This window comes from Amblyomma mixtum, chromosome 3, assembly GCF_055824585.1.
Source record: "Amblyomma mixtum isolate Tamu chromosome 3, ASM5582458v1, whole genome shotgun sequence".
NCBI classification, from domain to species: Eukaryota; Metazoa; Arthropoda; class Arachnida; order Ixodida; family Ixodidae; genus Amblyomma; species Amblyomma mixtum.
In genome coordinates this window covers 247844983-247858845 of record NC_143014.1, presented here as the reverse complement: position 1 = coordinate 247858845, position 13863 = coordinate 247844983, and the positions used below count along the sequence as shown (strand labels likewise).

The following is a 13863-nucleotide window of genomic DNA, read 5'->3' as shown; positions in this document are numbered from 1 at the left end:
ATAACATGCACCGGAGTACTTGCTTTGACTCCATGTTTTCGAAAGCGCATGCATTTTCGCACGATACAGCCAAATTTCTTCGACCCACAGCGGCGAGCGTAATCGCGTTGTCGAAACCCTAAAAACTGATGTGGCTATTAGTAGCGACCGGCTACAAATCTCAATTGCAACTGGGTGCTAACTCTAATAGTTAAAAAGTTAAATATTAAAATTAGTTAACCAGCTTACCACATCAAACGGTTCACCGGTTGCCTGGTGTCCGCCAACACTAGTACGTAATATTATGCCACAAAATAAATATTTTTACGCAAAAAGCTGATTTTTCAAAAATTTTGAAAGTGTTCGTTGAAACAGCCGGTATACAGTTTATTTCAGACCTTTACTGCAGAGAACTTGACTCATGTTCAAGGCGTCTTCAACGACACCGCATTTATAGTTGAGATGTGCAAAATGGCAACGTAACTTCCACGGAAGCTCTTGCGCCGAAAAGATGGCAGCATTTGTGGCTGATGGCTGGTGGGGGCAGTTAATTTTCCCTTAAGTGACGTAAAAGTCAAGCGCGACCTAGCAGGTTTTTGACACGGATTATTCTTTGCGCTTGCGTTCCTAGCCTACCCTATGGTAGATTGTCACCTTTCAATACTGGCTTATGTTTAGCAGTCTGAGTCAGTAGCGGTCCCAGCGATTGGTTCGAGGAGGGATGGACGGACTCCGTATACAAAAAAAAAGAAAAAGAAATATAAAAACGATTTTTTATTTATACTCTATTCGTAGAACAATTTTTGTGCACTTTGTTGTTAAAAAATCAATGGCGAACGATAAGATGTTATACCAAAACTCATGCTTTGAATGCTAACGGTTACGTGAACAATATTCTTACGTAATTCAAAGCTATATATTATTTATATATGAATATTGCTCACGTAACCATTAGCTTATATAATTCATATGTATTTACGCGGCGGTCGAATTTCGATTTAGGAAAAATTCTAGCGGCCCGCGTACCGTGCGGTTTCAGTGCACGTTAAAGAACTCCAGCAGGTCGAAATTGCCGGAGCCCTTCGTTACAGCGTCCCTCATAGCTTGAGTCGCTTTAGGACGTTAAACCCCTAAAAAGCACACAAACAAACAGGTATATTTATCTCAGAATATTTAAGATTGAATGATAGCGCAGGCATGAAGCGCAAATGTAACTGTGAGGTCACGGCAGGACCCCGGTACCTCGACAGTCACGTACGAATTGAACTCGTATACCTACCAACCTGTTATACAACTAATACTGTGGTAAGAGAGTATTAGCTTGCATAACCTACTATACCAGTAGAAAACTGGTGTGGAAAATGGCAAAGGTATTTAAATATTTTTAAGTGTAAGGTCATGCATTTCCATAGACGTTCCAACTTAATACCATATAGCTACTTTATCTGGAGTTCTCGTTTACATGCTACTAAAGCATGCAAATATCTTGGATTGCACCTGTCTGACGATCTTACCTGGTCACCGCACACCAACCACATCACTGCAGCTTCCAGCCGATCCTTTGGCTATCTTCAGCGCTCAATGAAGTTTGTCCCAGCACATGTAAAATTACTAGCCTACACCACATTAATGCGCACAAAATTAGATTATACAGCCGCCATTTGGAACCCACACGAGAAATTCCTTTCTGAGAGCACAGAAGCTATCAATAGGAATAAATAAATAAAAATAAATAAAACTGAATAAAATCACGCCATTAAATTTGTTCGTGCCGATTATTCATCCTGCACAAATGTAACCGATCTTAAGAACCGATCCAGCATGCCATTATTAAAGCATCTTCGAAAACTAGCCAGTTTATCTCTTTTTCATCGTTTCTATTATTCATTTTCTTTAAGCTCCCTGTTAAGCTTCCCTGTTTTCAGCTCGTCACAAAAACAGTCAAAAGGTGTCATACCCTTGCCCAAAAACACAAACATATGGGCAGTATTTCTTCAGCCGAACAGTAAAAGATAGGAACGGGCTTCCAAGGCCGCTGTAATAATAGAAGAAACGCATGCATTCGAAGATAAGCTTAAATCTTTAGACATTTTAGGTTTTCTTGTACCTTTTCCCTCCAACGCTAACCTATTGCACTTTGTTTTACTATGCGGTTTTTACTGTTCTGTAATCCGTTATTGAATTCTCACCCACAGTTCAGCGCTTCTTCCTGTTTTTTATTCTTGTCTTGTTTCTTTTGTATTCGAAAGCATTTGAGCATTGCGCATTTTGATTTTCTGAGCTGTTTGCCTGTTTAATTTGTAGTTTGAAACTTGATGTTGGCATTGTACAATATGTTCGTTTTTTGTTAATATTTCTGCAAAACCCACCTCATATGTAATGCCCCTTGTCTGAGGTCATTGAGGTACTAAAATAAATAAATCAATAAATCTCTAGAACGTAGAATTGAGTGAAATAAGGCATCTAACACGGTGAACGTACAAAGTAGGGGATTACTTGGTGCATTTCAACGTCAAAAGTCACTTCCGGACGTTCGGGTAAATGTACAAAGGCTTTTGGGGGGGAGGTGGGGCGACCGCCGCCCCCCCCCCCCCCCCTCAAGACCGCCACTGGTCTGAGTTGACCAAGCTCCTCCCAAGACACAGGAAAATTTTAATATATCTGCTTAAACTGTAGAAAGGGTCCAGCACACGCGATGAGAAAATGTAGATAAATAAGTGCAGCTGGGGCTCGCTGGCACCATTTGCAACGGATTGTCAATTTGGGCCATGCACTTACATGTGGGAAATAATCTGAGACGAGTCATCAAAACAGAAATAAAACACAGAATATTACACGTTCCCAAGCGGAAGTAAGAGGCGACCAGGGCATTAGACGAAAACTTCACAACCGGCACGTTTATTCGGGCGGCTCTATAGTGTATGCTTTTCTGAAACGGTTCGCATGCTCATGAGTGCAGCAACATTGCAACCGTGAAAGAAAAAACAAGACCCGTAAACTCACGCTAGCAGTATAATGGCCATCGTTTGAAGATGACGCCAGTAGCAAGTTGGATTTAAATTTGGCAAAACAGTGCGCTTTTTAACAAGACATGCACATTTTTGTTCACATTGAACACAGTCCTTAAGAGAAGCGAAGTTGATTTCGGTTTCTTCGCAATGAAATAAACCAACCAGGGTAAGAGAAGCAGGAGGTACTATCCACAACTGTCAATGCCTTGCCCTTCCTTTAAATTTTGTTTTCATGGGGTGCTGGGCTTATACTGCATCCGGACTTCAATTTCTGACCTATCTTAACAGACCATGGCTCATACATGTTTTATTAAAATATTGAGCAGAAGTGGCAGGGAAATGAGCTAGGGCCTCGATAATAACATCCATATTAAGGAAGTCGACTGCCTGGCTTGGTCTCTTCCTTCACTTGAATTAAAATAGACGATTAGGGTGAGGCCCAGATGTAGTTCACAGAGAATTATGAGCGACGTGAGTGTGCGGAATGAAAATTTAGCCCGACTAGCAGGTGGCGGAGACGAAACATGTACAGTTAATTTCAGTTCATCTTTATTTCCAAGATTTCCCAGTGTTGCCGCACTCCCTGACAAAAAGCAATTATAGATTTTAAGCAATTATTAAGCTATTAAACCAGGAATTTCATCATTTCACATTATTTAAACAAAATAAAACATGAAGACACTGCTTAATACTAACAATATTCACGGGGCTCATTGAAAAGGATAGCTTTCAGAGATTTTACTAAACCTTCCCTTTTAAGTGCATTTCCAGGTCTTGCTTATGGGGCATTCTCCTCTGGTCTTGTTCTTGTGTCTTGTTCCTGTGGTGTTCCTGTGGCTGGATCTTTCTCATTGGCATTTAATAGCCTTGATATCGATCGGTTTCTTCCTCTGTCGTTGTCCGATTCCACTTGATGCCCCGTTCGAGCTGGTGCAGTAATCGCTGCAGGCAGTATGTTCTATTTGAAGACATAATCAAGGGTTCGACGAAAGTTCGTCTGGTCATGCATTCGTTGAAGTATTACAACCAGTGACCAACTCAAAGTAACAACTAACGTTTCGGAACCCATACGGGTTTATTGCTCACAGTGAGCCTAAAAGGACAAGCAGCCGTAGCCTAAATGTTCAGCCTATAACATAATAATCGCACATAGACGAGTGACATCGTTTCTTCCTTCCGGTTCATGGTACCAGGAGTCATGTGGATGAATTACGAATGTTTGGATAAAATTGTAGCGTTGTCTCAGTCGATATCATGCGTTTTTGTTTTCGCGTGCGGGCTCAGCAATCGCATTGGAAGCCACTTTGAGATTTTGGACATCGCGCTGATGCTCTTTGATGATTCTGGGGAATTTTCCTGCTTCCCCGATGTATACTTGGTTGCAATTCCAGCAGGCAACTGGATGGACAACGCCGAGAAAGCGGTTATCTGGCAGGGGGCGCTTTAGTTTCACAAGCATGTTTCGATGTTTGCTTGATGGCACGAGTCCTATGCGTGGGATCTTTAACGTGCACTGACATCACACAGCACACGGGCGCCTTTTGCATTTCGCCTCCATCGAAACGCTCCCGCCGCGGTCGGGTTCGAACCCGGGTACTGCGGCGCAGTAGACGAGCGCCTTATCGACTGAACCATCGCGTCGGTTATTTTTTGCATTTCGCTTCCATCGAAATACGGCTTGCCTGGCTGGACTTGAACCGGAAGCCTTGGCATCAGCAGCAATTGCGCCATCGCGCCGGGTAAAAATCTGAGATCTGGGAAAAAGTGATTAAGAAAACGAAAAACTTGTTCATGTGTTCGTTAGCGCAGCTTTAAAAAAAAATGCCGGAACTTAACGTTGCCTGTCTTTTTTTTTGGCACGAATAAATATATAATTTTTGCCAAGATGGTAGGGTCGTTTTCTTCCATCGTTCTCCGTTCCGTTTTTTCGATGATTGCAGTGGATGCAATGAACGGGCACGGCATAGCCTTTGCTTAGGTCTTTTCTTTTGTTTTTAAAATTGTGCGATTCTTTCCGAGCTGCATTTTTTTTTAATTAATTTTTTTGGTCAGCCTAGCGCATTTTTTTTTTTGTGATAACCGTTCCCGTCTTTACGCTATAAGAATGTGGCTGCTGCATTTGTGGGATTAAACCCCGCACCTCTGGTTTAGCCGCGGCTCGCCATACCCTCCGAGCCTTTTGCGCTTTTTTCTGTATTAATTTCGTGACACTAGCCGTAAAAATCAGGAATTAATAAGTGTTCATTCTCAGGCAACCAGTGAATGAGCTAGCATACAGCGCTTATTTTTTGGCAGGGATCTCTAGCGAATAGTCACTTTTTTGTGTGTGGGTCATCAAAACACGCACTTAAAATGAACGCAAGTGGATGAGTAGCGCCTTATGTGAAGAGTTCACTCACGCATTCGGTCACGCACATATACCCAGCAAGTCTCGAGAAAAGCAGTTTTCAACGGGAAAGAGCTCTTGAACACAATATTTTCGTATATTAAAAAATTTCACTATAGCAACTATAATATCTGCCGATCTCCCCTTTTCATGCCTGCATTTTCTCGCCATTATAGCATTTTCAATCGTCGAAAACGCTTCCTTTTTTTTCTGTAGCTGTGGCTGCTCGATGCGAGCAAAGGAACAAACTTAAAACAAAGATTTTGTTACGCATTACTGAAATTGAAGCTGCTCTTCCGACGTAAAAAGAGGTCATAAAAGAAGCCTTTGGCGAGAAAAAATGGTGAAGGGGATATATATAGATTCCTCAGAGCATTTGATCTCGTTAATTACAAAATTTTTGTTTCAAAGCTTAAGAAATATGGTGTCCGTGTAACAGCTTTAAACCTAATCAAACCATTCTTTTAGAATAGAGGGCCGTCTGTGGATATCGGTGGTATCAGAACAAGCTGTTGTTAACGGTGTACCACAAGGAAGTATTCTTGGCCCACTCGTTTTCATGATTTGTGTGAATGATATTGTGCATTGTGCAAAAAAATGCACGGGTGGTTTCTTATGCTGACGGCACTGCATTATCTGTGACAGGGGATGATGAATCTGCTGTTAAAAAAAAAGCAAATTTAGTTTTGAGCTCTTTATCTTATTGGGTAAATGTTCATCCTTTAACAATTATACAACTGCCTTCGATTTATTTGAATATGTCCCGAGAGGAAAGTAGCTAACTGGAAGTATCGCCATACATGTGGGAACAGAACCTACTGAATTAGTTGATTGTGTAAAGATCCTTGGTGGAATGTTTTTTGAGAACATGACTTGGTATGAAGATGTTGAGTACGTTGCTTATAAGGTCGCATCATCTGTTGGCGTTATCTGCAAAACAAGGCATATGCTGTAAGAAAAAAAAAATAAAGTATTACTTTACATTGAATTAGTGCTTTCCCTTTTACAATATTGCTCTATAATCCGCTGCACCGCTGGTTTTACCAATATGTCCACATTACATCTTCTGCAAAAAAGGGCAGTTGGATGTATGGCTGATGTACCTGATTGTCAGCTCTCTGGTGCTTTTTTTAAATACAATATTCTCCCAGCCTTTTATTTGCATCATTAGATATGTGTCATAGACAACACAACCTTTCTAAACCTTAACAATAATATCGTAGCGTTCCTTGCGAAACTGAAGTAAAAGTTTTCTGTCCGAGAAACGCGACATAGAATAATGTTAAATCCCTACACCACGGGCACATTATAACACACAGTTTTTATGCTATACTTGGCCTGCCTTGTTTAATAGATTGAAAATGAAACGTTTTGACCCGGCTCATCAATCTAACAAATCTGTAAAGTATTTTTGTCGTGAAAACTTATTCCTGTAACCAAGGTTATGTTTTAGGAGTATGGGATGCTAAGCAGTTTGCATGCAAACGTGGTGCATTTTTTTAATCGCATTGTATAGTGGTGACTGTTTGTAAAAGGCTTCTGTGGCCTTCGATTTAGCTGCATTGCCACAATTTTTCTAGATCCCAGGGCCCTCGTCAAGCTTCTGAACACAGCTTTTAGTCCTTGTTTCCTACTTTCGAAAAAGAAAAAAAAATACCGGAGACTGAAGCTGAAGAATGGACCATTATGATCGATATTTCCATAACACTACCTTACAATATTACAATACTCAAATTTTTTATACAAGAATGCTGGAGGTGTGCTGTTAATAACATTTCACCAAACCCGCAGACAGCCACACAATTTCCTTTGAACTTCTATAGGCGTCAAACCCAGCTTGTCAAAGTGACGAACTCCTTGCGTAAGAATCCGAAAGACTACTACATAGTCACTGCAACTCCATCAGTGAAATGCTTATCACAGAGGCATCAATGTAAACGCCACCGACAGTGATACATAAGTGACGTTTACGCTCATTTAGTCGCCTGTAACAGACTAGAAAAGCTGACATCCCCTATGGCAATACCTGCGACCAATAAACCTACCTCATTATGTAATTACCAAGCACCAGTGGCGTCACTAGTATAGGTGACCGACTGCAGCACTGGGGAGGGTGCAGCTTCAGTGCGCTTTTCGCCATATGCTTGGCACTCGAGAATGTTTGTCTTCAATGTTGAATGTGGCGATTGCGACACACTTGCTTCTCATTTTCGCGCAGTCTGCGAGGAAAGCATTGGTGCGTATATTTATACACACTGTATAGGACATGCTCAAAGCTTGCTTTCTTGCCAATTTATTCGCCCTCCCGACTTTCGCACTGCCAATACAAGCATTGAAGCCCGCCGTGGTGACTCAGTAGCTTAAGGATTCGGCTTCTGATATCGAGGTCGCGGGTTCGATCGTGGCCCCTATGACAGTATTTCGACGCAGGCTAAATGCAAACGCACGCGGTCAGAATTAATATAAAGCCCTCTATTAGGCGTCTGTCATGGCCCATGTGGCGCTTCGGGATGTTAAACGCCGCACTTTACAATCCAAACAACATTGCCCGTCAGAAAAGTTTACCGGTGTCCATTTCATTGTTAATGCTGCGTTTCAAAAAATACAAGCAATGCGCTTAATGTTTTCTGTCATTTTTAATGACTTAATATAAAGTTTTCCCACAAAAATAGGTGTGGCTTAATCTATTGATTTCCGTTCCGCTTTCACCAGATTGCAGTGGATGGCATAGATTGCGAAGACAGCGTTAATTGCACCTCATGATAACTCTTATCACTTTGAAGCTGCGAATTATAGTGTACATTGCTCCTCTCATTCTCGAGCGGGTGATGGAGTCTCCCCTTGGGCCTTAAGTGGACCGCTTGTCAGCGTTACCCTCACGGCACTCTCGTCTTCTCGTCTGTTTTCCACAAAGCTCAGAATAACTTTCTACTGTAGCTGTTTTTTTTCGCTATGCGGGGATTGCTCGATTTCGCGAAGCGTCAATTCGGCCGCCGCCAGCTCACTAATCTTTGCTATCTGGTGGACGCCTTTGGAGTACGACGCGGCCCGTTAACATCAGCGAACTGTAAGACTTGCCCAAGTTAACCAAGGGTACCCGGAGCTTGCTCGATCTTTGTTCGCATTTCCGCATTTCGTAAAACATTTCATCGACCTAAACTAACATCTAACAGTATTCCCCAGGAGAGACTGCTTTTACCTGTGGACATGCCGCAGCGGGAAACTTTTTCGTCACCCATCGCGTTGATCATCCCGCCAGAAATCAGCTATTTTAGCCAATGTTGACGCATCAACCCCCAATGAAGTTGGCACCCTTGCCAGCGGACACGGGGCCGGTACTCTGCTAGCCCAAGTGTAGCATGGCCATCAACGCCTCATTGAATTCTGTTAAATTCATTCATGAAGGCCAGGCGCCTTCTTTCCGCCAGCGAATGAGACAGCTCCATCACTGAATTAGTGTGTTTGGTTTTTGATTATGCTTTCGCCGAACACGGCCGTTCCTGTGCAATCAGCATTTCACGCACGTGAAAGGCCACCACGCTTTCGGCTGACCTACCTTTTTTTTTCCGAAAAGACCCCACTGGCCAACTAGGCGGTTGGTCTTCGTACCCGTAAGAGTATTCGTTCCCTGTCACTTACAGTGAGCGACACTTTAGCGCATGCACAGGACGCCACATGATGACAATGAAACACACACAGAGAAATTTTTGATCATGATGACAGTGAATTTTTATGGCGCAAGGGCATCTATAGCTAACGAGCGCCATGGGACAAGGTATTTTTGTTTGCTCAAGGTTTGCTCAAGCATTTCCCCCTGTTTAAGCGGAACACAAGGCCAGGTGAAGCCTGTACCCATTGTATCACCGATGGGTACCAGGGGGAACTGGGGATCGAACCCCGCACCTCTCGCATGCGAGGCCTTTATCAATCAATGCATAACCAGCTTGCCCAAATAATTACGCATCAGACTGGACCTCTACATTATGAAACCTTGCACAGACCCTTGTGGAGACGACTGGTGGTGGGCCTGGTCTCCTCGCCACTCCCCACTTTCGCAAAATTGCCTACGAACAAATCCGCGACATCCGCTCATTTAAGGCCTCAACTCTGGCAAACCGGAGCACATCGGTGCGACTACTTGTTCTCAGCAGTAGAACACACTGTCGCTCCAGTAACCTATCTGACTGGTCTGACGCCAGATGCCCGGCCTATCTCATTTCATTTCAGTTCATTTATTTGCCCTAAGGGCCCTTTCGGGCATTACATTGGGGGGGGGGGGGATACAATTCAAAACTGGTTATTTATGCACACAAGTAAAAACGCACTTATAAGATAACCATAGAAATGTAGAAAAGCAAAAAATGTAGGGAGAAATAAAATAATGAGGAACATGTGTATTTATACAATAGATATATATTTTTGAATGATTACACAAGGCTATAACAGAATTAGCTATAAGCACGCGCAATACCGGGCAGGGAGAGCAATACAGCAACGAATACAGCCCAGTACATGAAGGAAAAAAAAGAGATAAGCAATCTAAAACAATCAATAACAAGAAAGGAATCAAAACAGCCTAACATAAGATATCTTCTAAAGCCTTGAGGAAAGATGCATGATTAGATATGGAGGCGACATCTGCAGGCAAACTGTTCCATTGTGAGATGCCAAGTAAAAGAGGTGAATATTTGAACAAATTTGTGCCCGCGAATATGGGGCTGATTTTAAATTGGTGGTCTACACGAGAAGATATGTGGGCAACAGGACGCAGAAACAATTCTCGACATTCTGATGAACCATGATATAGATTGTGCATGAACGATAGGCGGGCATTTCTTCTTCTAAGCTGGAGGGCCAATAAGTTTAATTGTTGCTTAAGGCTATTTACGCTGGTCCGCAATGAATAATCGTGGGAAATAAACCTGGCTGCTTTATTCTGAAGTGATTCAATGGAGTTTACTAGGTAAGTTTGATGAGGGTGCCAGATGATGGAAGCGTATTCGAGTTAGGACCTGACAAGGGATGTATAGACTAGAAGTTTTGTTTGTTGGTTTGCTTGATGCAAGTTACGTTTCAGGAGAACTAATGTTTTAGCGGCCTTGTTAATAATGTACTCAATATGAACATTCAAACTGAGATCAGAAGATAAAAGAACTCCTAGATATTTAGTGGATGATACATGTTCAATGGCATCACCTCTAATGAAGTACGTATGAAGTGCAACCTGTCTCTTTTTAGTAAACGTGAGGAGTCCGGGCGTCTTTACGAGTCGAGTACGTACGACCGTGCGCGCCCCCCTTATTAGCCCTGGTTTTTACGTCGTTGTATTGCTGCCAGCGGTTACCACTTTCGGCGTAGTAAAAAACCTCTAGCGCTGCTTCTTGGTCCCCGTCAACCTATTGATATTCCCGTGTAAAATTTATATCGCGTTGGTCTCTGCTTCTGCCGGGTCCTTTCCCGACGTCCTGCATAAGAAAAACAGAAACCGAGGGGCCTTGTTAAACACATTCGTAAAGAAGACAGTGCGATAACATTTACTTAGGCTGCTAAGGTTCTACAATGAGTGTCTAAAGTTCTCGTGATTTTTCTCCAAAACTCTGGCTGGAACCAGTTACACTGCCCTCATATGGTATACATGAGTCATCACCTTATAAGATGGCCGAGTACCTTTCGTTGGAATGTCCCATGGGATTATACTAATCCGACCAAATCGCCCACGTTATCCCACCAAGTAATCCAGCTTAGTACATTTTCCGGGGAGCGCCTCGTTCCAAAATTTTAGGGGTCCTTTTTAATTCTGGGGGTGCGCCAATTTCTCTGATTTGGGGTCCTCAGATTTTCAAATTTGGAGGTGCCACATAATTGGTACACCGGGGGCCACGTGGTGTTGATGGCGTCACTACGCTTTGAATCGCATTCTTAGATCCCTCGGAGTCCTCATACTAGTATTAGCACAGTGGTGCAGCGAATAAGAGATGGGCCACTCCCCTTGCAGGCGGTTGCTTCAAACACAGGCACTAGTGGTTCTTGTGAGACCCACGGTTGCTCTTCCTTAGCTCCGCTAAGGCTGACGCGGAGCGCTACGGTTTGCACGTGGCAACTTCATCGACTCTGGCAACAATGGGCAGTTTGCACGCAATGCGATGGTCGGTTAGCCATGTGTCAAGGTGGGCAGGTTGTAATGTTCTCAAAGGAACACATGACCTCTCTCAACCAGTCATGGAATTGCGTGACAGAGAAGCCGGAGTTTTTTTTCTGACACAACAAGCTAAATGCTGTCGCAAGCCAATTGCCGTATCCACAGATTATGCGACCAAGCATTAACATGTCCATTAGCCACGGGTTCTGTTGCCGATTTCGAAGATTGTCTTATGCAAGACATTGTGTTTTCCTCTTTTGCTTACAGACAGTTAATCACAGGCCGAGGATGGTGCTTTTCTCTCAAAGATGTTAACGATATACCCCTACAAACTGATTGCAGGTTATAGATTCTCAGAACAGTGGCCTTACTGAACGTCTGAACCGAGAATTGACCGTTATGCTCTCTATGTGTTATCCGGGACAGAAGACTGGAGAGAGCCTTAACGGGAACCAAAGCCGATATCTCTGCTATTAGCCAATGGCTCATGATGACGCGCGTTTTGGTGAATGCTGACTAATGCTGTCTAATGTGGTGTAGTGAAATGAGGTGGGCGTTGGCAACCATTGCTCCTATGCGCCTATATAGCCTTTCGCGTCTCCTGGAGTCTTTTGTCCCCGATATTATGCCTCAGCGGATTAAAGTGTGTTGAAATTGTTATGCCTCATGTTGCATTAGTCTGCAGCCACAATACCACCGTTTCAATCAGAGTACGCACGAGATATCATCGCGCCAGTCGATCAGCCGCGCCACCTTCCGTGAGCCTAGCTCTTCGTGTCAGCAACCGAACAGAATTTCAAAAGAAAACATTCGACAGAGGTATGTCGTTTGCTACCGCTGGCATCGAGAAGCCAGCTTCTCCCCTGCCACAATTGTCTTCCTGTGCTGTTCACCTCTAAAAGTCTGACCGTACAAAAAGCCTATCTCCTCGTAAGCCAAAACCGCTATTCCATTAGCGACCAAATTCGTCAACGTAATTGCCCGGTCGATTCTTTATGCCGCAGAAGCGTTGTCTCATGACGATACATGCGGAAAACGATTAAGGGGTTGTCGTGTAAGACGTCCCGTGCCTTTAACTGTTCGTCAGAGCGTGTGGTCATGTTTTTTTTTATATTTATTCGTTGTAAATGCATCTTCCAGAGGTTTTATTTTAGCTAAGCAGATTTTTGGTGGGATGTTTTGCAGAAATATGAACACGACAGCGTTAAAGGCCCAGTTACCCAGAAAATCTGGCCCTGTTATTGTCGGCGTTGTCATCGTCAGCGTTGTAAGCGAAAATTTGGTTGCGGTAGGCTAGCCCAGGTGTCCACTCGCTGGAGAAGCAACCTAAGTGGGCCACCTATGCCCCGTGACCCTGGGGCGTCATCACAACCGGCCCACTGGATTGTGAGCAAACTGACCACCGTGGCAGTTGTCTTTTAAATTAATGACTGATCGCGAGAGGTAGCTCGGAAAGAGTGACTTTTGTTGCAGAAGGCTCACCGGGTTCAGCGCCTGCCACCGCAGGGCAATGGCGCATCCTTAACCGCTGCACCATTGCGGAAGGAATATGTGTGGACTTGTAAGATTCTGTGACTGCAAAGTTGAGAATGACCAATGCCGCATATATAGGGATGAACTCATTAAAGCCACCGCTACATAACCTTAAAGAGGAGCTGAAATGCCCTCTACAATTTTTTTTCTCAAATGGTACAGAGTGAGCTTCAGAGCTCACGCTTTAAAAATATGGAACGCTTACAAACTGTGTAACTTAGTACTTGCCAATGTTTTCATCAGTCACTTCCTGCAGTAAGCCTCGACGCGCAGGGAATATATCTGTTCTATCATTACTACAGAGCAGCAAGCTTCTTAAAAATTAAGAACGACAAGATATATATGCAGCCAAATCAACAGAAGTGGAGTTGGACATCTTCCGGCTGAAGGGATGAAATTACAACACCCGTAATTCGAATGATCACCGCTAGCTTGTAGACATAATGCTTTTACATGCCTTACAAAGTATGACGCAGCAGGAACCGACATCCGCACTTGTGCACACACCGGCGGAAAATTTGAACGTTGACACCCTGGCCGTTCTTGTGAGTCTCGGTTTCTGCTGCTTCATTCTTCGCAAGGCATGGCTCACCGACTTCCCAAACTTGTTGGCTTTTTTAATTGTTGCATCTGTTCTGAGTGCTGCTGCCACGGACGATTGGGGGATGACCGAATAGCAACGAGCGCTTTATGGTGTGATGTTGGCACGCACTTCGGCTTCTTGTCTTGTAGCGTCCCGAGAGCGTCCATCCTCCCATCAATCAGCCGCATTATTTCTAGTGGCTCTAGCCTCGCGCACACGTGCTGCTTTCAGA

The 13863-nt window shown here is 43.6% G+C and overlaps 1 protein-coding gene and 1 long non-coding RNA gene across 3 annotated transcripts in view; one reads left to right on the top strand and one right to left on the bottom strand.

Annotated features, from left to right (window-relative positions):
• Positions 1–13863, top strand: part of LOC149354280 (uncharacterized) — a 289860-nt gene that overhangs the window by 262906 nt on the left and 13091 nt on the right. The window lies entirely within an intron of this gene.
• The window catches only part of LOC149354279 (uncharacterized), a 55572-nt gene continuing 44948 nt past the window's right edge, over positions 3240–13863 (bottom strand). The window contains exons 2-4 of one of the 2 annotated variants that reach the window (XR_016289649.1): positions 7422–7595; positions 6196–6325; positions 3240–3948 (exon numbers count right to left, since the gene is read on the bottom strand). This is a non-coding gene — a long non-coding RNA (uncharacterized LOC149354279). The remainder of the gene's footprint in view (positions 3949–6195; positions 6326–7421; positions 7596–13863) is intronic. The other variant, XR_016289648.1, reaches the window with a different exon arrangement.